Source organism: Lithobates pipiens, unplaced genomic scaffold, assembly GCF_037356315.1.
Source record: "Lithobates pipiens isolate NorthernLeopardFrog02 unplaced genomic scaffold, aLitPip1_a1.2 Scaffold_18, whole genome shotgun sequence".
Lineage (NCBI taxonomy): Eukaryota > Metazoa > Chordata > Amphibia > Anura > Ranidae > Lithobates > Lithobates pipiens.
In genome coordinates, this window is record NW_027507758.1 from 614,504,012 (window position 1) to 614,530,537 (window position 26,526).

The 26,526-nt window shown below is 46.9% G+C and overlaps 1 protein-coding gene and 1 long non-coding RNA gene across 2 annotated transcripts in view; both read left to right on the plus strand.

The window, feature by feature from the left end:
- LOC143989263 (uncharacterized) overlaps nucleotides 1-26,526 on the plus strand; it is a 436,678-nt gene that overhangs the window by 205,318 nt on the left and 204,834 nt on the right. The window lies entirely within an intron of this gene.
- Nucleotides 1-26,526, plus strand: part of LOC143990354 (uncharacterized) — a 36,744-nt gene that overhangs the window by 3,358 nt on the left and 6,860 nt on the right. Inside the window, exons 2-3 of the long non-coding RNA XR_013277278.1 lie at nucleotides 13,963-14,112; nucleotides 17,235-17,381. This is a non-coding gene — a long non-coding RNA (uncharacterized LOC143990354). The remainder of the gene's footprint in view (nucleotides 1-13,962; nucleotides 14,113-17,234; nucleotides 17,382-26,526) is intronic.

The window sequence follows — 26,526 nt, forward strand, 5'->3', positions numbered from 1 at the left end:
CTCCATCCTCTCCTCCTGTCCCTGATCACACAGTCTCCTCCATCCTCTCCTCCTGTCCCCTGATCACACAGTCCCCTCCATCCTCTCCTCCTGTCCCTGATCACACAGTCCCCTCCATCCTCTCCTCCTGTCCCTGATCACACAGTCCCCTCCATCCTCTCCTCCTGTCCCCTGATCACACAGTCCCCTCCATCCTCTCCTCCTGTCCCTGATCACACAGTCCCCTCCACCATCCTCTCCTCCTGTCCCTGATCACACAGTCCCCTCCATCCTCTCCTCCTGTCCCCTGATCACACAGTCCCCTCCATCCTCTCCTCCTGTCCCTGATCACACAGTCCCCTCCATCCTCTCCTCCTGTCCCTGATCACACAGTCCCCTCCATCCTCTCCTCCTGTCCCTGATCACACAGTCCCCTCCACCATCCTCTCCTCCTGTCCCTGATCACACAGTCCCCTCCATCCTCTCCTTCTGTCCCTGATCACACAGTCCCCTCCATCCTCTCCTCCTGTCCCTGATCACACAGTCCCCTCCATCCTCTCCTCCTTTCCCCTGATCACACAGTCCCCTCCATCCTCTCCTCCTGTCCCCTGATCACACAGTCCCCTCCATCCTTTCCTCCTGTCCCCTGATCACACAGTCCCCTCCATCCTCTCCTCCTGTCCCCGATCACTCAGTCCCCTCCATCCTCTCCTCCTGTCCCCGATCACACAGTCCCTTCCATCCTCTCCTCCTGTCCCTGATCACACAGTCTCCTCCATCCTCTCCTCCTGTCCTGGATCACACAGTCCCCTCCACCATCCTCTCCTCCTGTCCCTGATCACACAGTCCCCAGCATCATCTCCTCCTGTTCCCTGATCACACAGTCCCCTCCATCCTTTCCTCCTGTCCCCTGATCACACAGTCCCCTCCATCCTCTCCTCCTGTCCTCTGATCACACAGTCCCCTCCATCCTCTCCTCCTGTCCCCTGATCACACAGTCCCCTCCATCCTCTCCTCCTGTCCCTGATCACACAGTCCCCTCCATCCTCTCCTCCTGTCCCTGATCACACAGTCCCCTCCACCATCCTCTCCTCCTGTTCCTGATCACACAGTCCCCTCCATCCTCTCCTCCTGTCCCTGATCACACAGTCCCCTCCATCCTCTCCTCCTGTCCCTGATCACACAGTCCCCTCCATCCTCTCCTCCTGTCCCTGATCACACAGTCCCCTCCATCCTCTCCTCCTGTCCCTGATCACACAGTCCCCTCCATCCTTTCCTCCTGCTCCCTGATCACACAGTCCTCTCCATCCTCTCCTCCTGCTCCCTGATCACAAAGTCCCCTCCATCCTCTCCTCCTGTCCCTGATCACACAGCCCCCTCCATCCTCTCCTCCTGTCCCTTATCACACAGTCCTCTCCATCCTCTCCTCCTATCCCTGATCACACAGTCCCCTCCACCATCCTCTCCTCCTGTCCCTGATCACACAGTCCCCTCCATCCTCTCCTCCTGTCCCTGATCACACAGTCCCCTCCATCCTCTCCTCCTGTCCCCTGATCACACAGTCCCCTCCATCCTCTCCTCCTGTCCCTGATCACACAGTCCCCTCCATCCTCTCCTCCTGTCCCTGATCACACAGTCCCCTCCACCATCCTCTCCTCCTGTCCCTGATCACACAGTCCCCTCCATCCTCTCCTCCTGTCCCCTGATCACACAGTCCCCTCCATCCTCTCCTCCTGTCCCTGATCACACAGTCCCCTCCACCATCCTCTCCTCCTGTCCCTGATCACACAGTCCCCTCCATCCTCTCCTCCTGTCCCCTGATCACACAGTCCCCTCCATCCTCTCCTCCTGTCCCTGATCACACAGTCCCCTCCATCCTCTCCTCCTGCCCCTGATCACACAGTCCCCTCCATCCTCTCCTCCTGTCCCTGATCACACAGTCCCCTCCACCATCCTCTCCTCCTGTCCCTGATCACACAGTCCCCTCCATCCTCTCCTTCTGTCCCTGATCACACAGTCCCCTCCATCCTCTCCTCCTGTCCCTGATCACACAGTCCCCTCCATCCTCTCCTCCTTTCCCCTGATCACACAGTCCCCTCCATCCTCTCCTCCTGTCCCCTGATCACACAGTCCCCTCCATCCTTTCCTCCTGTCCCCTGATCACACAGTCCCCTCCATCCTCTCCTCCTGTCCCCGATCACTCAGTCCCCTCCATCCTCTCCTCCTGTCCCCGATCACACAGTCCCTTCCATCCTCTCCTTCTGTCCCTGATCACACAGTCTCCTCCATCCTCTCCTCCTGTCCTGGATCACACAGTCCCCTCCACCATCCTCTCCTCCTGTCCCTGATCACACAGTCCCCAGCATCCTCTCCTCCTGTCCCCTGATCACACAGTCCCCTCCATCCTCTCCTCCTGTCCTCTGATCACACAGTCCCCTCCATCCTCTCCTCCTGTCCCCTGATCACACAGTCCCCTCCATCCTCTCCTCCTGTCCCTGATCACACAGTCCCCTCCATCCTCTCCTCCTGTCCCTGATCACACAGTCCCCTCCACCATCCTCTCCTCCTGTTCCTGATCACACAGTCCCCTCCATCCTCTCCTCCTGTCCCTGATCACACAGTCCCCTCCATCCTCTCCTCCTGTCCCTGATCACACAGTCCCCTCCATCCTCTCCTCCTGTCCCTGATCACACAGTCCCCTCCATCCTCTCCTCCTGTCCCTGATCACACAGTCCCCTCCATCCTTTCCTCCTGCTCCCTGATCACACAGTCCTCTCCATCCTCTCCTCCCGCTCCCTGATCACAAAGTCCCCTCCATCGTCTCCTCCTGTCCCTGATCACACAGCCCCCTCCATCCTCTCCTCCTGTCCCTTATCACACAGTCCTCTCCATCCTCTCCTCCTGTCCCTGATCACACAGTCCCCTCCACCATCCTCTCCTCCTGTCCCTGATCACACAGTCCCCTCCATCCTCTCCTCCTGTCCCTGATCACACAGCCCCCTCCATCCTCCCCTCCTGTCCCTTATCACACAGTCCTCTCCATCCTCTCCTCCTGTCCCTGATCACACAGTCCTCTCCACCATCCCCTCCTCCTGTCCCTGATCACACAGTCCCCTCCATCCTCTCCTCCTGTCCCTGATCACACAGTCCCCTCCATCCTCTCCTCCTGTCCCCCTGATCACACAGTCCCCTCCATCCTCTCCTCCTGTCCCTGATCACACAGTCCCCTCCATCCTTTCCTCATGGGCTGCCCATAGTGTGGGCGGGCACAGTGAGAGAGGAAGCAGAGCGGATCCACCCTCTTCCATTCGGCTGTGCTCAATGGAATGGACACAGACTGTCAGCTCAGACGCAGAGAACAGCTCTGTGACATGACAGATGTCCAATCACAGCGCTAACGTTCCTGCACATTTCTGGGCTGTTATCCAGCTCTGCCAGCCTCCCTCCGGAGTCACCCGAGCAGTAACACTCAGCCACCTGCACATGCTCAGTTCTCAGCTGTGGCAGCACATCGGCCCTTTTACAGGGATTTAGAGAGCAGCCTGGGGGGAAATTGCATCCCTGCCCCCCCCCCCGCCCAGCCCGCTCCCTGCACGCATGCGCAGAGAGAATGAGGTAGAATCTGACGATCACCTTCTTCCACAAGTTTGCTGTGTCCCCCACATGGCTTCTCACAAACTACAAACAGGACTATGGCTTTCTTTCAACAATAGACACTTTCTAATAAAAAGCCAGATTTGTGGAGTGCACGACTAAGCCCTTGTACACACGGTCAGAGATTCCGACGGAATGTGTCCGACTGGACCGTTTTGCCGGATATTCCGACTGTGTGTGGTCTACATCGGACTGTTTCCGTCGGAGTATCCGACGGACCAAGTTTTCCAACTTGTTGGTAAAATTTTCAGACAAAATGCTCCGATCGGACATACTCCGATCATGTGTAGAGAATTCCGATCGGACAAAGTGCCACGCATGCTCAGATCAAATTCCTACACCAAAGCTATTGGCTACTAGCCTGAACGTAGTCCCGTCGTAACGAAATAAGTCATCACGTCGGATTTTCCGTGTGTATGCAACAGTTTCGGACAAAATCCGTCAGACAAAATCCGACGCATTTGGTTGTCGGAATCTCCGACCGTGTGTACAAGGGCTTATAGTTGTCCTGTGGACAGATTCTCCCACCTAAGCTGTGGATCTCTGCAGCTCCTACAAAGTTACCATGGGCCTCTTGGCTGCTTCTCCGATTAATGCTCTCCTTGGACAGTGGACAGTTTAGGTCAGGGGTGCCCAACCTTTTGAAGAGCAAGGGACACTTAAGCGACTTGGTAACTGGTCGCGGGCCACAATGAGCGTCGTGGGCGGATGACAGGTCAGCATATGCAGAGCGGACATGGATACAGCCCACTCTAATCCATGGGTCCTCCGATCCGCCCAGATGGAAGGGGACAGATCCCCTTCTGTTTTTTTTTTCTTTTAGCGGATCAGATTGAAGGTAGGCAGGTGTAAACAGACCCAGGTCTGTTTACATTTGCCGCGCCATAGAGGCAAATGAAGGGTCTGATTGGGTCGGACCGATCGTGTGAAAGGGGCCTAAGGCTGCTTTCACACTGATGTGCTGTGGTTTATCCAGAGCAGTGCACCTCCGGCTTTCCTGTGGGTTAGCTGCACTTTGCCATAGAATTATATTATATCCTGCAGGTGTGGTGCATTTTCTGAAAGCTCACCAAACCCACAGGTAATAACAGAGGTATATGGCTCAGTGCAGGTAACTTGCAGGTGCACTGCACCTGCGGATCAGTTTGAAAGCAGGTCGGTAACCACTGCAGAACAGATATGCCCATATATACACTGTGATTATAGTATTAAACGTACCTTTAATAACAGTCTTCAATTCGGGTATCGCCAGCTTTTGCTTTTAGTGCATCTGGTATCACTCCGCCTGTGACAGGAGGTGACGCTATACAGGAAGCATCATCTTATGTGGCTCTGTTACGCAGCCACTTGCTTCTTCTACCGCCGGCTTCATTCACAACACTGATGCTCTGGGATGCCGGGTCTGGGAATCCGCGAGCTGGGCTTGCCAACCAGCCATCCCAGAGCAGGAGGTCGCGGGCCACATCAGAGGGCTCCGCGGGCCACATGTGGCCCCCGGGCCACTGGTTGGGTACCCCTGGTTTAGGTGGACGGCCATGTCTTGGTAAGTTTGAAGTTGTGCCATACTCTTTCCATTTTCGGATGATGGATTGAACAGTGCTCTATGAGATATTCAAAGTTTGGGATATTTTTTTTTATAACCTAACCCTGCTTTATACATCTCCACAACTTTATCCCTGACCTGTCTGGTGTGTTCCTTGGCCTTCATGATGCTGTTTGTTCAGTAAGGTTCCCTAACAAACCTCAGAGGGCTTCACAGAACAGCTGTATTTGTATTGATTTTTAATTACACACAGGTGGAATCTATTTACTAATTAGGTGACTTCTGAAGGCAATTGGTTCCACTAGATTATACAGTAGTTAGGGGTATCAGCGTAAAGGAGGCTGAATACAAATGCACGCCACACTTTTCACATATTTGTAAAAAAATAAAAATAAACATTTATCATTTTCCTTTTATTATGTGTCACTTTGTGTTGGTCTATCACATAAAATGCCAATAAAATACATTTACCTTTTCGGTTGTAACCTGACAAAATGTTGAAAATTTCAAGGGGTATGAATACTGTTTCAAGGCACTGTATATATATATATATATATATATATATATATTAGAGAAGGGTGAGTCACATTTATTACTTATCATTTGTAATCAAAATTTTCTGTCCCCTCAAAATAACTCAACACACAGCCATTAATGTCTAAACCGCTGGAAACAAAAGTCAGTACACCCCTAAGTGAAAATGTCCAAATTGGACCCAATTAGCCATTTTCCCTCCCCTGTGTCATGTGACTCGTTAGTGTTACAAGGTCTCAGGTGTGAAAGGGGATCAGGTGTGTTAAATTTGGTGTTATCGCTCTCACTCTCTCATACTGGTCACTGGAAGTTCAACATGGCCCCTCATGGCAAAGAACTCTCTGAGGATCTGAAAAAAAAGAATTGTTGCTCTACATAAAGATGGCCTAGGCTATATGAAGATTGCCAAGACCCTGAAACTGAGCTGCAGCACGGTGGCCAAGACCATACAGCGGTTTAACAGGACAGGTTCCATAAGAAGTTGAGTGCACGTGCTCAGCGTCATATCCAGAGGTCGTCTTTGGGAATTAGACGTATAAGTGCTGCCAGCATTGCTGCAGAGGTTGAAGTGGTGGGGGGTCAGCCTGTCAGTACTCAGACCATACGCTGCACACTGCATCAGATTGGTCTGCATGGCTGTCGTCCCAGAAGGAAGCCTCTTCTAAAGGTGATGCACAAGAAAGCCCCCAAACCGTTTGCTGAAGACAAGCAGACTAAGGACATGGATTACTGGAACCATGTCCTGTGGCCTGATGAGACCAAGATAAACGTATTTGGTTCAGATGGTGTGAAGCGTGTGTGGCGGCAACCAGGTGAGGAGAACAAAGACAAGTGTGTCTTGCCTACAGTCAAGCATGGTGGTGGGAGTGTCATGGTCTGGTGCTGCATGAGTGCTGCCGGCACTGGGGAGCTACAGATCATTGAGGGAACCATTAATGCCAACATGTACTGTGACATACTGAAGCAGAGCATGATCCCCTCCCTTCAGAGACTGGGCTGCAGGACAGTATTCCAACATGATAACGACCCCAAACACACCTCCAAGATGACCACTGCCTTGCTAAAGAAGCTGAGGGTGAAGGTGATGGACTGGCCAAGCATGTCTCCAGATCTAAACCCTATTGAGCATCTGTGGGGCATCCTCAAATGGAAGGTGGAGGAGCGCAAGGTCTCCAACATCCATCAGTTTCATGGTGTCGTCATGGAGGAATGGAAGAGAACACCGGTGGCAACCTGTGAAGCTCTGGTGACCTCCATGCCCAAGAGGGTTAAGGCAGTGCTGGAAAATAATGGCGGCCACACAAAATATTGACACTTTGGGCCCAATTTGAACATTTACACTTAGGGGTGTACTCACTTTTGTTGCCAGCGGTTTAGACATTAATGGCTGTGTGCTGAGTTATTTTGAGGGGACAGCAAATTTACACTGTTATACAAGCTGTACACTCACTACTTTACATTGTAGACAAGTGTCATTTCTTCAGTGTTGTCACAGGTAAAGATATAATAAAATATTTACAAAAAATGTGAGGGGTGTACTCACTTTTGTGAGATATTGTATATGTAAAGCATAGTATAAATTATTTACAGTATTGAAGAGGTTACCATTTTTCTAAGTAAATGTATTTGTAAAGGTGCTTTTGACATGACATTTTTACCACATGTCAGTAACAACCCATGCAATCCATACATACAAAGAAACAAAAACAAACAAGTTCAGAACTGAAGTTGTGTGTAATAAAATGGAATCACAGGGAAAAAGTATTAACCACTTCAGCCCGGACCAATTGTCAGCCTAAGATCCAGAGGTCTTTTTACAATTTCGCACTGCACTGTTTTAACTGGTAATTGCGCGGTCGTGCAATGTTGTACCAAAACGAAATTTGTGTCCTTTTCTTCCCACAAATAGAGCTTTCTTTTGATGGTATTTGATTGCCTCTGTGATTTTAATTTTTTACCATATAAAAGGAAAAAGACTGAAAATTTTGAAAAAAAAAAGATATTTTCTACTTTTTGTTATAAGAAAAATCGAATAAACTAAATTTTAGTCAAACATTTAGGTCGAAATGTATTCAGCCACATGTCTTTAGTAAAAAAAATGTCAATAAGCGTATATTTATTGGTTTGCGCAAAAGTTATAGCGTCTACAAACTAGAGTACATTTTCTGGAATTTACACAGCTTTTAACTTATGACTGCCGATCTCATTTCTTAAGGTGCTAAAATGGTAGGGCAGTACAACCCCCCCCCCCCCCCAAAATGACCCTATTTTGGAAAGTAGACACCCCAAGTAAATTGCTGAGGGGCATGTTGAGCCCATTGAATATTTTTTTTTTGTCCCAAGTGATTGAATAATGACAAAAAAAAAAAGTTTACAAAAAGGTGTCATTAACCACTTAACAACCGCCGATTGCCGATTAACGGCTTCAGGGCGGTTGTTTAACTCTGATAGGCCGTTAATTAACGGCCTCCCAGAATTCTGCTCTCGCGCGCCCCCTGGGGCGCGCACACGAGAGCATCCGTGACCGCTGGGTCCAGTGGACCCGGCGCATCACGAATCACGGTAAACGGCCGCTCATCGCGGCCGTTTACCACGTGATCGCTCCGTCAAATGACGGAGTGATAACTTGTAAACAAGCCGGCGTCATGTTATGACGCCGGTTCCTCCCTCCCCTCTCTGTACCGATCGGTACAGCGGAGGGGGAAGAGATCGGTGTCAGCAGCGATGTGGGCTGCATCTGCAGTGCCCACATCGCTGCTCACCGAAAATTAACCCCTCAAATCCCTGCAAATACTCTGCATTACTCTGCAATTCCCTGCAAATACTCTGCATTACTCTGCAATTCCCTGCAAATACTCTGCATTACTCTGCAATTCCCTGCAAATACTCTGCAATTCCCTGCAAATACTCTGCAATTCCCTGCAACACTCTGCAATGCCCTGCAACACTCTGCATTGCCCTGCAACACTCTGCATTGCCCTGCAACACTCCGCAATGCCCTGCAACACTCCGCAATGCCCTGCAACACTCCGCAATGCCCTGCAACACTCCGCAACACTCCGCAATGCCCTGCAACACTCCGCAATGCCCTGCAACACTCCGCAACGCTCTGCAATACCCTGCAACACTCTGCAACACTCTGCAACACCCGCCAATACCCTGCAACACTCTGCAATGCTCTGCAACCCCCGCCGATACCCTGCAACACTCTGCAATGCTCTGCAACCCCCGCCGATGCCCTGCAACACTCTGCAATGCTCTGCAACCCCCGCCGATACCCTGCAACATTCTGCAATGCTCTGCAACACCCGCCAATACCCTGCAACACTCTGCAATGCTCTGCAACACCCGCCAATACCCTGCAATGCTCTGCAACGCAGTACTCTGCAACACCATGCTCTGAGATACCCAGCCATAGTCGGTGATACCCTGCAATACCCAGCCATAGACATCTCCCGCCGCCCTCCGCCCTCCGGTGCTTCTACCGAATCCCTAATACGATCAAAGCCAGAATCTTTTTTTTTTTTCAGGCTTCCCAGCTTAGAGGTGAGATGTGGGTCTTATTGACCCCACATCTCACTGTAAAGAGGACCTGTCATGCCATATTCCTATTACAAGGGATGTTTACATTCCTTGTAATAGGAATAAAAGTGATCAAAAAAATTATTTTTGGGGAAAAAAAATGTCAAACTAAAATAAATAAAGTAAAATGAACAATAAAAAAAAATGTTTTTTTTTAAAGCGCCCCTGTCCCCATGTGCTCGCATGCAGAAGCGAACGCATGCGTAAGTCCCGCCCACATATGAAAACGGTGTTCAAACCACACATGTGAGGTATCGCTGCGAACGTTAGAGCGAGAGAAATAATTCTAGCCCTAGACCTCCTCTGTAACTCAAAACATATAACCAGTAAAAAAAATGTAAATCGTCGCCTATGGGGATTTTTAAGTAGCGACGTTTGCCGCCATTCCACGAGCATGTGCAATTTTGAAGAGTGACATATTAGGTATCTATTTACTCAGCGTAACTTCATCTTTCACATTATGCAAAAATTGGGCTAACTTTACTGTGTTTTTTTTTTTTTAAGCACAAAACAGTTTTTTTTCCAAAAAAAAGCATTCGAAAAATTACTGCGCAAATACCGTGCGAGATAAAAAGTTGCAAAGACCACCATTGTATTCTCCAGGGTGTTTGCTAAAAAAACATATATAATGTTTTGGAGTTCTATGTAATTTTCTAGCAAATAAATGATGATTTTTACATGTAGGAGAGAAATGTCAGAATTGTCCTGGGTGCTCCAGAACACCTGATGGCGCTCCATGCATGTTGGGCCTCTGTATGTGGCCACGCTGTGTAAAAGTCTCACACATGTGGTATCACCATACTCGGGAGTAATAGCAGAATGTGTTTTGGGGTGTAATTTGTGGTATGCATATGCTGTGTGTGAGAAATAACCTGATAATATGACAATTTTGTGAAAAAAAAAAAAAGTAAAAAGAATCTTGATTTTGCAAAGAATTGTGGGAAAAAATGACAACTTCAAAAAACTCATCATGCCTCTTACTAAATACCTTGGAATGTCTTCTTTCCAAAAAGGGGTCATTTGGGGGGTATTTGTACTTTTCTGGCATGTTAGGATCTCAAGAATTGAAATAGGCCGTCAGTCCTTCAGGTGTGATCAATTTTCAGATATTGGCACCATAGCTTGTGGACTCTATAACTTTCACAAAGACCAAATAATATCCACCAATTTGTACTTATTTTTACCAAAGATATGTAGTAGTATAAATGTTGGCCAAAATTTATGAAGAAAAAATTACTAATCTGCTAAATTTTCTAACAGAAACAAAGAAAAATTCGTTTTTTTACAGAATTTTCGGTATTTTTTCTTTTATAGCACAAAAAAAAAAAAAACCCAGCGGTGATTAAATACCACCAAAAGAAAGCTCTATTTGTGTGAAAAAAAGGACAAAAATTTCATATAGGTCCAGTGTTGCATGACTGAGTAATTGTCATTCAAAATGCGAGAGCACCGAAAGCTGAAAATTGGTCTGGTTATTAAGGGTGTTTAAGTGCCCAGTGGTCAAGTGGTTAAATGATATATTGCTCACATATGCTATGGGCATAAGTGGAATTACACCCCAAAATAAATTCTGCTGCTTCTCCTGAGTACGAGGATACCACATATGTGGGACTTTTTTGGAACCTAGCCGCGTACGGGACCCCGAAAACCAATCACCACCTTCTGGATTTCTAAGGGTGCAAATTTTTGATTTCACTCCTCACTACCTATCACAGTTTCAAAGGCCATAAAATGCCAAAATAACACAACCCCCCCCCCCTAAATTACCCCATTTTGTAAAGTAGACACCCCAAGCTATTTACTGAGAGGCATGTTGAGTCCATGGAATATTTTATATTTTGCCACAAGTTGCGGGAATATTACAAACTTTTTTTTTGCACAAAGTTGTCACTAAATTATATATTGCTCATATATGCTATGGGCATAAGTGAAATTACACCCCAAAATAAATTCTGCTGCTTCTCCTGAGTACGGGGATACCATATGTGTGGGATTTGTGTGCCTATGTGTACCTATGTGTCAGTGTACTGTTGGTGCACACTTACTATGTCCTCTCCTCGCAGTCCGGTCAAAAAGACCACCCCGAGGAGAGTGACATCACTTCCTCCCTGCCTGTGTTTACACTACACAGGCGGGGGAAGCTTCTCTTTCGCCAGGAGCGATCGAGAGGGGATGGCCAGAAACCAACAGCCATCCCCTCATCCCGGATCACTCCTGAAGTGAAACGGACCGTCACAGCCAGCAGAAGGGGTTCCGATCGGACCCCCCACCCGCTGGAAGGCGAGCACGTACGGGTATGTGCTTGTGCCCGTGCATGCCATTCTGCCGACGTATATTTACATGCGGCGGTCCTTAAGTGGTTAAACACATGAAGGAAGGGAGGTTGAATTATATCAGTAACTAGAAAGCAATCCTGCCCTTTGTCAGTGCAAATTAATATCAGCTGGTTCAGTTTTAAAGAGGGATTCCACCCTAAAGTGGAACCTCCGCTGATCGGATCCCTCCCCCCCTCCGGTGTCACAATTGACACCTTTCAGGGGGGAGGGGGGTGGAGATACCTGTCAAAGACAGGCATTTTCACCCACCTCCGGGCATAGACTCCCGTGGGAGTCTACGCCATTTCCTGCCCTGCCGCGCTGTCTGCTGGGACACACACGGGTCCCAGTGACAGCGCAGAGATTTCCTATTGCGCGGTGCGGCTCGCGCATGCACAGTAGGGAACCGGGAAGTGAAGCCGATTTGCTTCACTTCCTGATTCCCTCACCTAGAATGGTGGCGACAGCAGCCGAGAGCCGAGCGATCGATCGGCCTCGGCTGCCGGCATCGCTGGAACCCGGGACAGGTGAGTGTCCATTTATTAAAAGTCAGCAGCTGTAGTATTTATAGCTGCTGGCTTTTAATATTTTTTTTTTTTGGTGGAATCCCTCTTTAACTGATGGCCAATAAAAAGGTGTCTCATTACCAAGGTGTCACACAAGAAACATCTCATTATGGGTAAAAGCAAAGATCTCTCTGAAGACCTTCACAATATTATTGTTGAAGAACATACCAATAGCTTTGGTTATAGAAGGATTTCTAAACCTCTGAATGTACCAGTGAGCACTGCTGTGGCCGAAAATCCGGAAGTGGGAAGAACATCATTTCACCATAAGCTGGCCATCACCAGGTGCCCTGTGCAAGATTTCTGACGGAGAAGTGAAAAGAATTATCAGAAGAGTAGTCCAAAAGCTAAGGAACACTTGTGGAGAGCTTCAGAAAGACAGGTACAATTGCTTCAAAGAAAACAATAAGTAATGCACTCATGGTCTGTATGCACGCTCACCACGCAAGACTCCATTGCTGAAGAAAAAGCATGTTGAAGCTCGTTTAAAGTTTTCTGCACAACATTTAGACAAGCCTGTAAAATACTGGGAGAATATAGTCTGGTTAGATGACACCAAAATTGGATGCGATAGCACACACCATGTTTGGAGGTCAAATGGCATTGCACATCACCCCAAAAACATCCCCATACCAATGGTGAATGTTTGAGGTGGGAACATCATGGTGAGGGGCTGCTTTTCAGCATATGGTACTGGCAAACGTCATATCATTGAAGGAAGGATAATTGGAAAAATATACCAATGTACCAAGGCATTCTTAATCAAAATCTACTGCCATCTACCAGGATGATGAAGATGAAACGAGGGTGGACATTTCAGCAAGACGATGATCCCAAAACACAAAGCCAAGGAAACTCTCAATTGGTTTCAAAGAAAGGAAATAAAGCTGCAAGAACGGCCCAACCGACCACCTGATTTGAATCCGATAGAAAATCAATGAAAAGAACTAAAGATCAAAGTTCATAGAAGAAGGCCAACAGAAACGTCAAGATTTGAAGACTGTTTGTGTGAAAGTATGGGCTAAAATCACAACTGAGCAATGCATGCGACTAGTTTCTTCATATAGGAGGTGTCTTGAAGCTCTCATTACCAGCAAAGGATTTTGTATCAAGTATTAAAGTGTTTGTAAACCCTTACAAACCACTTTGACCTACAGATAAGCCTAGATTAAGGCTTACCTGTAGGTCCAAGAAATATCTCCTAAACCTACACGGTTTTGGAGATTTTTGCCAAAAGACAGGCACCGCTGTCTAAGGCGCATGCGATATGCCGCGAGTGGCGGCTCCCATGCGCATGCACGGGAGTGACGTCAACGCGACTCCGTCGAATGACAGCGCCGGAGCAGCGAGACCCACCAAGAAGATGGACACAAGGGGACAGCGGTGACTTCGCTGGCTCCTGTGTCAGGTAAGTGACACATAATGGACTACTATGCGATGCATAGTAGTCCATTATGCTTTACCTTTGCAGGGAATCAAAGAGGAAGTAAACCCATCAGGGTCCAGTTAGCATGTTCAATACTTTCCTTGTGTCATTCTATTTTTTACACATAACTTCATTTCTGAACTTACTTGTTTTGATATCTTTGTATGTATGGATTGCATGATTTGTTACAGACATATGGTGAAAATTTCATGTCAATAGCACCTTTACCAATATATTTACCTAGAAAAATGGGGACATGTTCAATACTTATTTTACCCGCTGTATTTGTGTATACAGTATATGCAGTGTATTTTCCAAATCTAGAAATCAATGACTTTTTGGTTGTTCCATCTCCCAACAAAGAAACGTGTCCCGGATCCCCAGCGTACCCCAATCCAGCCCCTCCAGAATGTGATAAAGAGGACGAACATAAGTGCATCGCCGATTCAGATTGTGCTGTAAAGGAAAAGTGCTGTCCAACCTACTGTGAAATGAGGTGCACAAAACCCGGACGTAAGTACACCTTAGAGTATGTGTATCCCAAATGTGATAGGATGGGTAACAAAACCTATAAAACTAACTTAGATTACAGCTGAGTCTCAGGACTGTTATTTCTCCACCTCATTGGTGACATGGATACAGGGAAGTGAGGTGTGTGAAATGGAGTGCAGATCTCACTGGTGACATGGATACTGGAGAGTGAGGTGTGTGTGCTGAAGTGCAGTCCTCCCTGGTGACATGCACACTGGGAAGTGAGGTGTGTGTACTGGAGTGTAATTCTCCCTGGTGTCATGGATATTGGGGAGTGAGGTGTGTGTACTGGAGTGTAGATCTCTCTGGTGTCATGGATATTGGGGAGTGAGGTGTGTGTACTGGAATATAGATCTCCCTGGTGTCATGGATATTGGGGAGTGAGGTGTGTGTACTGGAGTGTAAATCTCCCTGGTGTCATGGAAACTGGGGAGTAAGGTGTGTGTAGTGGAGTGTAGATCTCATTTGTGACATGGATACTGGGGAGTGAGGTCTGTATACTGGAGTGCAAGTCTCACTGGTGACATAGATAATAGGGTGTGAGGTGTGTGTACTGGAGTGCAGATATCACTGATGACATGGACACTGAAGAGTGAGGTGTGTGTACTGGAGTGTAGATCTCCCTGGTGACATGCACACTGGGAAGTGAGGTGGGAAGTGAGGTGTGTGTACTGGAGTGTAGATCTCCCTGCCGACATGGATATTGGGGAGTGAGGTGTGTGTACTGGAATGCAGATATCACTGATGACATGGATACTGGGGAGTGAGGTGTGTGTACTGGAGTGTAGATCTCCCTGGCGACATGGATGCTGGGGAGTGAGGTGTGTGTACTGCAGTGCAGATATCACTGATGACATTTATACTGGGGAGTGAAGTGTGTGTACTGGAGTGCAGATCTCACTGGTGGCATGGATACTGGAGAGCGATGTGTGTGTACTGGAGTGCAGATCTCACTGGTGGCATGGATACTGGAGAGCGATGTGTGTGTACTGGAGTGCAGATCTAACTGGTGACATGGCTACTGGGAATGGGAGGTGTGTGCTAAAGTACCAAACTCCCTGATGACACGAATACTGGAATGTGAGATTTGTGTACTGGAGTACAGTTTTCACTGGTGACACTGGAGAATGAGCTGTGTTTAAGGGAGTGTAGATCCCACGAGTGACATGGATACTGGGGAATGAGGTGTGTTTACTGGAGTGCTGATTTTCCTGATGATATGGATACTGGGGAGTGAGCTGTGTGTACTGGGGGTGCAGATCCCACTGGTGACATAGATACTAGGGAGTGAGCTGTGTGCACTAGAATGCAGCTCTCATTGGTGAGATGGATACTGGGGAGTGAACCACGTGTTCTGGAGGGCAGATCTCCCTGATGACATGGATAATGGGGTGTGAGGTGTGTGTACTGGATTGCAGATCTCCATGGTGACATGGATAATGGGGTGTGAGGTATGTGTACTGGATTGCAGATCTCCCTGGTGACATGGATAATGGGGTGTGAGGTGTGTGTACTGGATTGCAGATCCCCCTGGTGACATGGATACTGGGGAGTGAACCACGTGTTCTGGAGGGCAGATCTCCCTGATGACATGGATAATAGGGTGTGAGGTGTGTGTACTGGATTGCAGGTCTCCATGGTGACATGGATAATGGGGTGTGAGGTGTGTGTACTGGATTGCAGGTCTCCATGGTGACATGGATAATGGGGTGTGAGGTGTGTGTACTGGATTGCAGGTCTCCATGGTGACATGGATAATGGGGTGTGAGGTGTGTGTACTGGATTGCAGGTCTCCATGGTGACATGGATAATGGGGTGTGAGGTGTGTGTACTGGATTGCAGGTCTCCATGGTGACATGGATAATGGGGTGTGAGGTGTGTGTACTGGATTGCAGGTCTCCATGGTGACATGGATAATGGGGTGTGAGGTGTGTGTACTGGATTGCAGATCTCCATGGTGACATGGATAATGGGGTGTGAGGTGTGTGTACTGGATTGCAGATCTCCATGGTGACATGGATACTGGAGATTGTGTGAGGTAAAATCAATATCTCCTGAACGTGCACCATTTAGGACAGGGGTCAGCAACCTTTTTCCACTTAAGGGCCAGATTCAATGTATGTAAATGTATGGAGGGCCACATTCATCAGTTAATAAATGAACATAATAATAATCCTAACATAATAATAATAACAGTACAGGTTTACCTTGTTTTAAGGTGCTTCACTAATACAAAGCCAATTCACCCTGAGGGAGCATGTGGCTAGGGATTCCGATTTTACTGCCCCTCCCCCATCCTGGCACCCAGGGGTGGCTGATGCCAGCCAGCATGGTCTGGAGAGGGGGTTCATGTCCCTAGTGAAAATGGGATTCCTGCCTTTAGGGGAGATGGGGTTCCTGTCTCCAGGTGAGAAGGGGTCTCTGTCTCCAGGTGAGAAGGGGCCCCTGTCCCCAGGTGAGAAGGGGTCCCTGATTGCAGGGGTGACTGGGGCCCTCTGTACCCCCACAGCAGTGTCCTAAGTCCCCATTTACATCACTCCCATAGTTTCCTGTGCCCCCTCCCCCCATAGCAGTGTCCTCTGTCCCCTGCAACCCCCCCCCCTTTTGTAGTGTCCTCTGTAGTCCCATAGTGTCCTCTGCCCCCCTGCACCCCACACAAACACACACTGTGTAGGTAGATCTCTCCTATCTTACACAGGTGTAAACCAGAGCAGAGATTGGCCGGTATCACAGGGCTGGGTGGGGGCGTTAACTGCTGAAGATAACTTTTCACATTAACAGGCTGGTGATTGGTTGCTAGGATCACCTAGCAATCAGCTACTGTTTAATGTGAAAAGTTAACTCCAGAAGTTCCTGCCCATCCAGCCCCACTGTCCAATAAAGAGAAGAGCGAAAATGTCTGTGGTCTGAGTGCCTGTGAATTCAAAACGGGCACTGACGGGTCGGACATTTAGCGGTGGAGGCCAGGCCATAGGTTGCTGACCCCTGGTTTAGGGGATATTCCAGTGAGCAACAGCCGGTGACATCACCGATGCATGTGCTCTGAAGGAATGGCATACCCGTTGTTAACAGAAAATAACTAAAGATAAACATTTGTTTTGCAGCAAAAAAACCAGGAAGATGCCCTGTAAACCCAAAACCTTGTACCCGCAACAGAAAACATAGATGCCACTTCGACACAGATTGTGGTGTCAAAGAAAAATGCTGCGCCTACCACTGTGAACTTAAATGTATCAAAGTCTGAAGTTAAGGTGAGTGGTTGTGATTGGACAACATACGTAAAGGCCAAAGAAAATTAAACTCATTGACCACAAAACAAGCTGGCTCAGTTTGTATTGTCCATTGTAAACAGTCAGGTACTTGCTTCCCTTTCTCAGCTTTTTATGGATTACTTGATTGTTAGCTCTGGGGCATCATAGAATGAGGCAGTAACACACACAGACAGTGTGCTCATTGGGGATCTCCATCTCCCGAGAAACAAGAGGAGAGCTTTAGCTTTCCATCTGGTTCTGATACTTCCCTCACAGAGTTGGTATGATAATTGCGCAAAGAAAAATTGCACCCCATTTTTATCCTCAGTTCCCTATTTTTTATTTCGATTATATGCCTCTGTTTTACATACTGTAATCACCATTACTTGAACCCAAAGTGGTACCCCAAGCAAGAAAGTTTGAAAGAGTCAAAACCTCTATAATGGTCTTATTGGTTGGTTTCCCCACTTCCTCTGCCGGTGATAGGCAGGGCTGCTATTAGAAATCATGATACCCTGTACAATCTACCTAACAGAGCCCACCCCCACTAGATGAATAGACACATACCCACCCCTCAATGTGCTTCACAGGTATACTGCCACACCACATCTGCCTTTAGAGCAGGAGACCAACCATTACCAATTAGCTCAGCTAAGAGAACCGCTTGATGGGACTCTGACATTGAATAGACACCAATGACTGAAATAAATCTGTACAGGAAATGAGATAATATCAGATCTCCAGAAGTTATTGTAGCACTGACCCCCGAAGGAGCGGCTGGTTTGTTTGGGCTTACTGATTACCCCCTCCACCTCGTAGCTCGTCGTTCTTGTCTAGGGGTTCCCAAGGTTGATGGCCCAATAATTGTAGAGACCAACACTTTAATTCCTTTAGGAATTTTTATTTGCAAAAACAGTTCAACAGAAACTCAGTCTTTCAGTTGGGAATAGAGGGTATGGATAGAAAAGCTCAGGTACTTTGGAACTGCCGACACTTAGTAAATGAGAAATCAACCCCAAGACTCAACTACAGTCTTAGCCCTTGTACACACGGTTGGAGATTCCAACGGAATGTGTCCGATCGGACCATTTTGTCGGATATTCCGACGGTGTGTGGTCTCCATCGGACTGTTTCCGTTGGAGTATCCGACAGACCAAGTTTTTCAACTTGTTGGTAAAATGTTCAGACAAAATGCTCCGATCGGACATACTCCGATCATGTGTAGAGAATTCCGATCGGACAAAGTGCCAAGCATGCTCAGATGAAATTCCTACACCAAAGCTATTGGCTACTAGCGTAAACGTAGTCCCGTCGTAATGAAATAACGTCATTATGACGGATTTTCCGACAACTTTGTCCGACCGTGTGTATGCAACAGTTTCAGACAAAATCCATCGGACAAAATTCGACGGATTTGGTTGTCGGAATCTCCGACCGTGTGTACAAGGGCTTAGGAAAAAACTAAATTTACAACATAACGCGTACTCTTCAGGAGTACCGGCGCTACATTAATATTGTTAGACTCGGAGCTTAGTGGAATTTAATCCAACCTTGAATCAATAAAAGTGATGCGGAGACTGCACCCACTTATGCCTAAATACAAGGTAATAAATCTGATGAAAAAAAATCTGTGTTGCGCTTTCCCTTTGAATTTTCAACCCAAGACAATAAAATACATTTATAAGCAAAGTCCAATAAGCATGTGTCCAGAATTTTTTTTTCATGAAAAGCCAATAAGCATGTATCAAGCGAAAAATTGCATGTGCAAACCAATACTCCAAATGTGCCAACCCCAGTCCACCACCGAGAGACAAAAGCATCTTACCAACTGAGGTGATGTGCTCCTACATGTACCGAAAGTGTCCACAGGATGGAGATGACCAGCTTGACACGGATCACAACTCATACTTCGATTAGCTCAGCAATGAAATGATGGCAACAGGAGACATGAGGAGAGAAACAAAGCAGATCAGATAGTCTGAAACCACTACACTTATTCAGTACAGAGGGTGTACAATAAATGAAACAAGCTCAAAGTTCTCGCACAAGCGCCAGCAGACGTGATGAAGTCAGCAGCTTAGGCTGTAGGCAGGTGCAGTCTACTTTCTCCACTGCAGGTGCTGCTCATCCACATTGCCATTAAAAAGTGAGAGGAAGTCAAGAGGAACATGGTTCCTCTATGATTTACTGGTTCACTGGGGGGGTTATCTGATTGAATGCTGCCACCCCACATGACTCTGGTGTCATCTTGGGTCAGACGGAGTCTATGTAATGTGATTCAAGAAATGCCCTGCTGCGTTTGAGTAGTAAGCTTTAAGGTGTATTGTGTCAACTCTTCATCTGCGCCAATTAGAATTGCTGCCTTGTAGGACAATAGGTATCCTTACATGCACTGCAAAACAACAACAAGAGAAGGGCGCATTGATGTAGCTCATTACCATAGTACATTTTATTGAAAGATAAAAAGCAAAAAGTGTTATAATCACAAGCACATGACATAGATATGCACGTCATAACAAGTAAAGGAGATGGCCTGCAGGTCCACTGCAATCAACCGGTATTATGGGAAGACCAGACAGCATCCGTAACGGCTAACACGTTTCAAGGGAGAACCCTATTCATCAGAGCCAATCTTATTTAAGACCCTGGCTCTCGAGCTTGGCGTGCATGTGGGTAGTGTAGAAACAGGTCGCCCATCTGTCAGGAACAGTAAATAGCAGTGGGGAGAAGTTCCAGATGAGTAGGGAAAGGATAGGGACATGCCATCCTTCCTGAAGGACTCCCCATTTGGGTACAGAACAGCCAGGCCACATTCCACCCCTCAAGATAGGTGCTGCTGGCTAGACATGTGCCATTCGTTTCGTACGAATCTCAAATTCGTACGAATTTCCCAAAATTCGTACGTTCGGGAGGATCCGAAATACGGATTGCTATGCGTCCGAATTTTGTACGCAATACGAACTTTTGTTTACGAATTTCGGATCAGTTGTCGTCGCATCTACGACTCAGTCATTATGCTTATTATGAGGGGCTCCCACCATCCCTGTGCTATGCTGACTTCCTCCTGGGGCTGTACCTCTGCTGTGCTCATTATGAGGGGCTCCCATCATCCCTGTGCTATGCTGACTTCCTCCCGGGAATGGTGGGAGCACAGGGATGGTGGGAGCCCCTCATAATGAGCACAGCAGAGGTACAGCCCCAGGAGGAAGTCAGCACAGCACAGGGATGGCGGGAGCCCCTCATAATGAGCACATGGCTGCCATGCACAGCTGCTCCAGTTTTGATCCCCCGCACTGTACGGGGTCACCGGGGATGTGCGGGATCACTGGAAATTGGTGTTACCAAGCATGTGCTCTCCGCACATCCCCGGTGACCCCAAACAGTGTGGGGGGATCTATCAAAACTGAAGCAGGCGAAAACTGGACCAACGGTGCATGGCAGACAATCCGCTTCTCTCTTTCTTATCTAACGAAAATTCGTATTTCGGATAGAAAATTCTTCAACGGAATTTCGGATAAAAACCAAACTTCCATGAGCATCGACTGTCATATTGAGGTATATATTTTTGCCTTTAAATTCATCGTAAAGAATATTCGTACAAGTTAACGAATCTAATGAAAATTCGTATTTCGTACAAATTGAAATTGAATTTCGGACACGAAATACGAAGTACGAATTAATTTTAATACGAACCGTAACGGAACGGAACGGAATGAAATGAATTTATTGACTGCGCCCATGTCTACTGCTGGCACCTCTAAGACCTGCTCTGCTACACATCGCTCTTACATCCTGTGAGTGTTCCCGGTCGGGGGCCATCCCCCCTGGGGTTGTTGTGAATTGCTGAACTTTGACTTTAATACAAGTTCTGTTTCCTGCAACTGGACTTCCCCACATGGTTATCGTAACTATCTGGAGGCTGGAGGGGGGACTTGTAGATCAAGCTGACAGTACTCGATACCCTATAAGATCTTAGGCCCGAGGTGAAATGTGTCCATTCCCCCTCCTCAACAGATGTTCCCCTCTTGAAAATTGCTTATACAAGCCTTTTTTAACCTTTTTTACCCCAGAAGCACTGCTTGATATCATTTTCAGGGAATCTGTTAAAATACTTTGGTGGTCAATGGGAAAAAATGCTCCCTGTACAGTGGTGGTCAAAATTCACCCCTTACAGTTAATTAAATTGCTGGTGTCATGCAGATGGCTCTGCCTAATGGTGTTAAGCCCCCTATACGCACGATCATAAATTCTGCTAGCAAAAGTTGGATGTGAGCTTTTGGTCAGAAATTCCGACCGTGTGTATACTCCATCGAACTTTTGCTGGCAGAATTCCAGCCAGCAAAAGATTGAGAGCAGGTTCTCTATTTTTCGGTCGGAAAAAGTTCCGATCAGAAATTCCAAACGTCTGTACAAATTCTGATGCGCAAAATTATTATGCATGCTCGGAAACAATTCTAACTTTACCACTTTAGCCCCGGCCTATAGTCATTTGATGCCCACAGATGGGATCTCCCATCCTGGGTAGGCGTCATATGACGTCCTCTGATTTCCGGCCACCTAAAGGGGGGCGCGCGCACCTGCGGCATCGCTCAGGGCCCGGTGCGTGTGCCTGGCGGCCGCGATGTCCGCTGGGCACCCGCGATTGCACGGGAACACAGCAGGATCGTGGATCTGTGTATGTAAACACACAGATCCATGTCCTGTCTGTGGAGAGGAGACCGATGGTGTGTTCCCAGTACAGAGGAACACCGATCGGTCTCCTCCTCTTGTGAGTCCCCTCCCCCCACAGTTAGAATCAATCCCATAGGGAACATATTAACCCCTGCAGCGCCCCCTGGTGTTAACACCTTTCCTGACAGTCATATTTACACAGTAATCAGTGCAATTTTATAGCACAATCGCTGTGTAAATGTGAATGGTCCCAAAAATGTGTCAAAAGTGTCCGATGTGTCCGCCATAATGTCGCAGTCACTAAACAAATCGCAGATCGCTGCCATTACTAGTAAAAAAAAGGCATAAATCTATCCCCTATTTTGTAAACGCTATAACTTTTGCGCAAACCAATCAATAATCGCTAATTGCGATTTTTTTTTACCAAAAATATGTAGAAGAATATATATCGGCCTAAACTGAGGAAACATTTTTTTTTTTTAAATTGGATATTTATTATAGCAAAAAGTAAAAAATATTGTGTTTTTTTCAAAATTGTCGCTCTTTTTTTTGTTTATAGCGCAAAAAATAAAAACCGCAGAGGTGATCAAATACCACCAAAATAAAGCTCTATTTGTGGGAAAAAAAAGACGTCAACTTTGTTTGGGTGCAACGTCGCATGACCGTGATATTGTCAGTTAAAGCGACGCAGTGCCGAATCGCAAAAAGTGCTCTGGTAAGGAAGGGGGTAAAATCCTCCGGGGCTGAAGTGGTTAATTTTCTCGGCTCGTCGTAGTGTTGTACGTCAACGCGTTCTTGATCGAATCGAATGTTCAGAGAACGTTTGTGTGACCGTGTGTATGCAAGCCAAGCTTTTTCTGACGGAAAATCTGCTCATGTGTACGGGGCATGAGAGCTGAAACTATGCAGACACCATAAAATAAAAGGTGAGCTTGAGGAACCTCTGGCAACCGCTGGAGGAACTCTAGAGTTCCATGAAGCCCTGGATGAGAATGGCTAGCCTATATGGAGGGAGAGAAAGCAAAAAAAATCATTTTAGATATGTTGACTCACCTTACCCCAGAGGAACCCACTGAAATAATTTTCAGATCTTGAGGAATCCTTGCTAAAATGAACACATCGGCCGTCAATGGGAAAAATTATCCCTGTACAGTGGTTATCAGAATGTGCCCCTTAAAGTAACAGTATCTGCTATCAGGTGAATGGCTTTTCCTAATGGCTTTGGAGCTGAAACTATACAGGCACTATAGAAAAAAAGGTCAGTTAGCCACAGCTTGAGAAACCCCTGAAAACTCTGGAGAAACCCTAGATATCCATAGAACCCCCGGTTGGGAATGGCTGACCTATATGAAGGGAGAGAGCACAAAAAAAGATAATTTCAGATATGTGGACTTCCTTACAGATGAATATAGGGAACCCATTTGGACTCCAAGAAAACCCCCAACATTTTGAGAGATCTGGACCTTTTTTTTTAGATTGGAGTCAAGGCCCAGAAGAACATGTATAAAGAAGAGGGGTTACCAAGGTCGCTTATTCATTACCTGGTAATGAATAAGCGCACCTGTTAGTGTGTGAAACGCGTCTACAATTTGAACTGTCTGTAACACTTGGGATGTTTGTTATTAACCACTTTCAGACCGGACCATTTTGCTGGTAAATGACCAGAGGTCTTTTTACACTTTGGCACTGCGCTGCTTTAACTGGTAATTGCGCGGTCATGCAATGTTGTACCCAAACAAAATTTCCGTCCTTTTCTTCCCACAAATAGAGCTTTCTTTTGATGGTATTTGATTGCCTCTGCGATTTTTATTTTTTGCGATATAAACGTAAAAAGACCGCAAATTTTGAAAAAAAATGATATTTTCTACTTTTTGTTATTAGAAAAATCCAATAAACTCAATTTTAGTCATACATTTAGGCCAAAATGTATTCAGCCACATGTCTTTGGTAAAAAAAAAGTCAATAATTGTATATTTATTGGTTTGCGCAAAAGTTGTCACATCTACAAACTAAGGTACGTTTTCTGGAATTTACGCAGCTTTTAGTTTACGACTGCCTATCTCATTTCTTGAGGTGCTAAAATGGCAGGGCAGTACAAAACCCCCCCAAATGACCCCATTTTGGAAAGTAGACCCCCTAAGGAAATTGATAAGAGGCATGTTGAGCCCATTGAATATTTTATTTTTTTGCCTCAAGCGATTGAATAATGACAAAAAAAAAAATATTTTTTTTTTTTACACAAAGTTGTCACTAAATGATATATTGCTCACACATGCTATGGGCGTATGTGAAATGACACCCCAAAATAAATTCTGCTGCTTCTCCTGAGTACGGGGATACCAGATATGTGGGACTTTTTGGGAGCCTAGCCGCGTACGGGGCCCCGAAAACCAAGCACCGCCTTCAGGCTTTCTAAGGGCGTAAATTTTTGAGTTCACTTCTCACTACCTATTACAGTTTTGAAGGCCATAAAATGCCAAGATGACACAAAACCCCCACAAATGACCCCATTTTAGAAAGTAGACACCCCAAGCTATTTGCTGAGAGGCATGTTGAGTCCATGGAATATTTTATATTTTGCCACAAGTTGCGGGAAAATGACAAACTTTTTTTTTTTTTTTTTTTTTTTTCACAAAGTTGTCACTAAATGATATATTGCTCATGCATGCCATGGGCATATGTGAAATGACACCCCAAAATAAATTCTGCTGCTTCTCCTGAGTACGGGCATACCACATATGTGGGACTTTTTGGGAGCCTAGCCGCGTACGGGGCCCCGAAAACCAAGCACCGCCTTCAGGCTTTCTAAGGGCGTAAATTTTTGAGTTCACTTCTCACTACCTATTACAGTTTTGAAGGCCATAAAATGCCAAGATGGCACAAAACCCCCACAAATGACCCCATTTTAGAAAGTAGACACCCCAAGCTATTTGCTGAGAGGCATGTTGAGTCCATGGAATATTTTATATTTTGCCACAAGTTGCGGGAAAATTACAAACTTTTTTTTTTTTTTTTTTTTTTTTCACAAAGTTGTCACTAAATGATATATTGCTCACGCATGCCATGGGCATATGTGAAATGACACCCCAAAATAAATTCTGCTGCTTCTCCTGAGTACGGGGATACCACATATGTGGGACTTTTTGGGAGCCTAGCCGCGTACGGGGCCCCGAAAACCAAGCACCGCCTTCAGGCTTTCTAAGGGCGTTACAGTTTTGAAGGCCATAAAATGCCAAGATGGCACAAACCCCCCCCAAATGACCCCATTTTGGAAAGTAGACACCCCTAAATTTAGGGGTACACTAGTGAGACTAGGTAATAAATGGCGGGTGCCCTGAAACTATAAAAAAATAACTAACCAACCAGCGTCACCTGTAACAGTTATATGGTGATCACTGGTGAAAGGGTTAACTAGGGGGCAATCAGGGGGCTTTATGCGGTAGTATATGGGGGTCCCTGGCGCTATAAAAAGCTGCGGCGAACCTAAATACCTACCTGCCTAACTAGCGTCACCTGTGACACTAATACAGCGATCAGAAAAACGATCGCTTATTAGGCTGGGTTCACACTGGAGCAATGCGGGAACGCCACGAATGCGCGGCGGGTTCCCGCATCGCATGCCTCCCGGCGGCAGTTCACACTGCCCTATGCGAACTGCTGGGAGTGTCAGTGAAATGTTACTGACACCCCCAGATCAGTTCGCATATCGCAGTGCGATCTGCAAACTCGGATCGCATGGTGTGAACACCCATGCGATCCGATTCTGCTGCGGGCCAAAAAAAGGGTCCCGTGCGAATTTGCGGCGGGTGCGGCGGGTGTGGCGGGTGCGGCGAATGGCTGAACTCGAATCGCACAGAGATCGAATGTGATTTGCACTGCAGTGCGGTGCGAATCACATCCGTTCTCATAAACCGCTGCAATGTGAACCCAGCCTTAGTGACACTGGCGACGGGGGGTGATCACGGGGTTAAACCTTTATTGGGGGGGTTAGGGGGGTACCTTAGAACTAAAGGGGGCTAACCCTAACTGCCCTAACAGTTATTAGTCACAAATGACACCCGCCGGGTGATCAGGGGGTTAAACCTTTATTAGGTAATAAATGGCGGGTGCCCTGAAACTATAAAAAAATAACTAACCAACCAGCGTCACCTGTAACAGTTATATGGTGATCACAGGTAAAAGGGTTAACTAGGGGGCAATCAGGGGGCTTTATGCGGTAGTATATGGGGGTCCCTGGCGCTATAAAAAGCTGCGGCGAACCTAAATACCTACCTGCCTAACTAGCGTCACCTGTGACACTAATACGACGATCAGAAAAATGATCGCTTATTAGGCTGGGTTCACACTGGAGCGATGCGGAAACGCCGCGAATCCGCGGCGGGTTCCCGCATCGCATGCCTCCCGGCGGCAGTTCACACTGCCCTATGCGAACTGCTGGGAGTGTCAGTGAAATGTTACTGACACCCCCAGATCA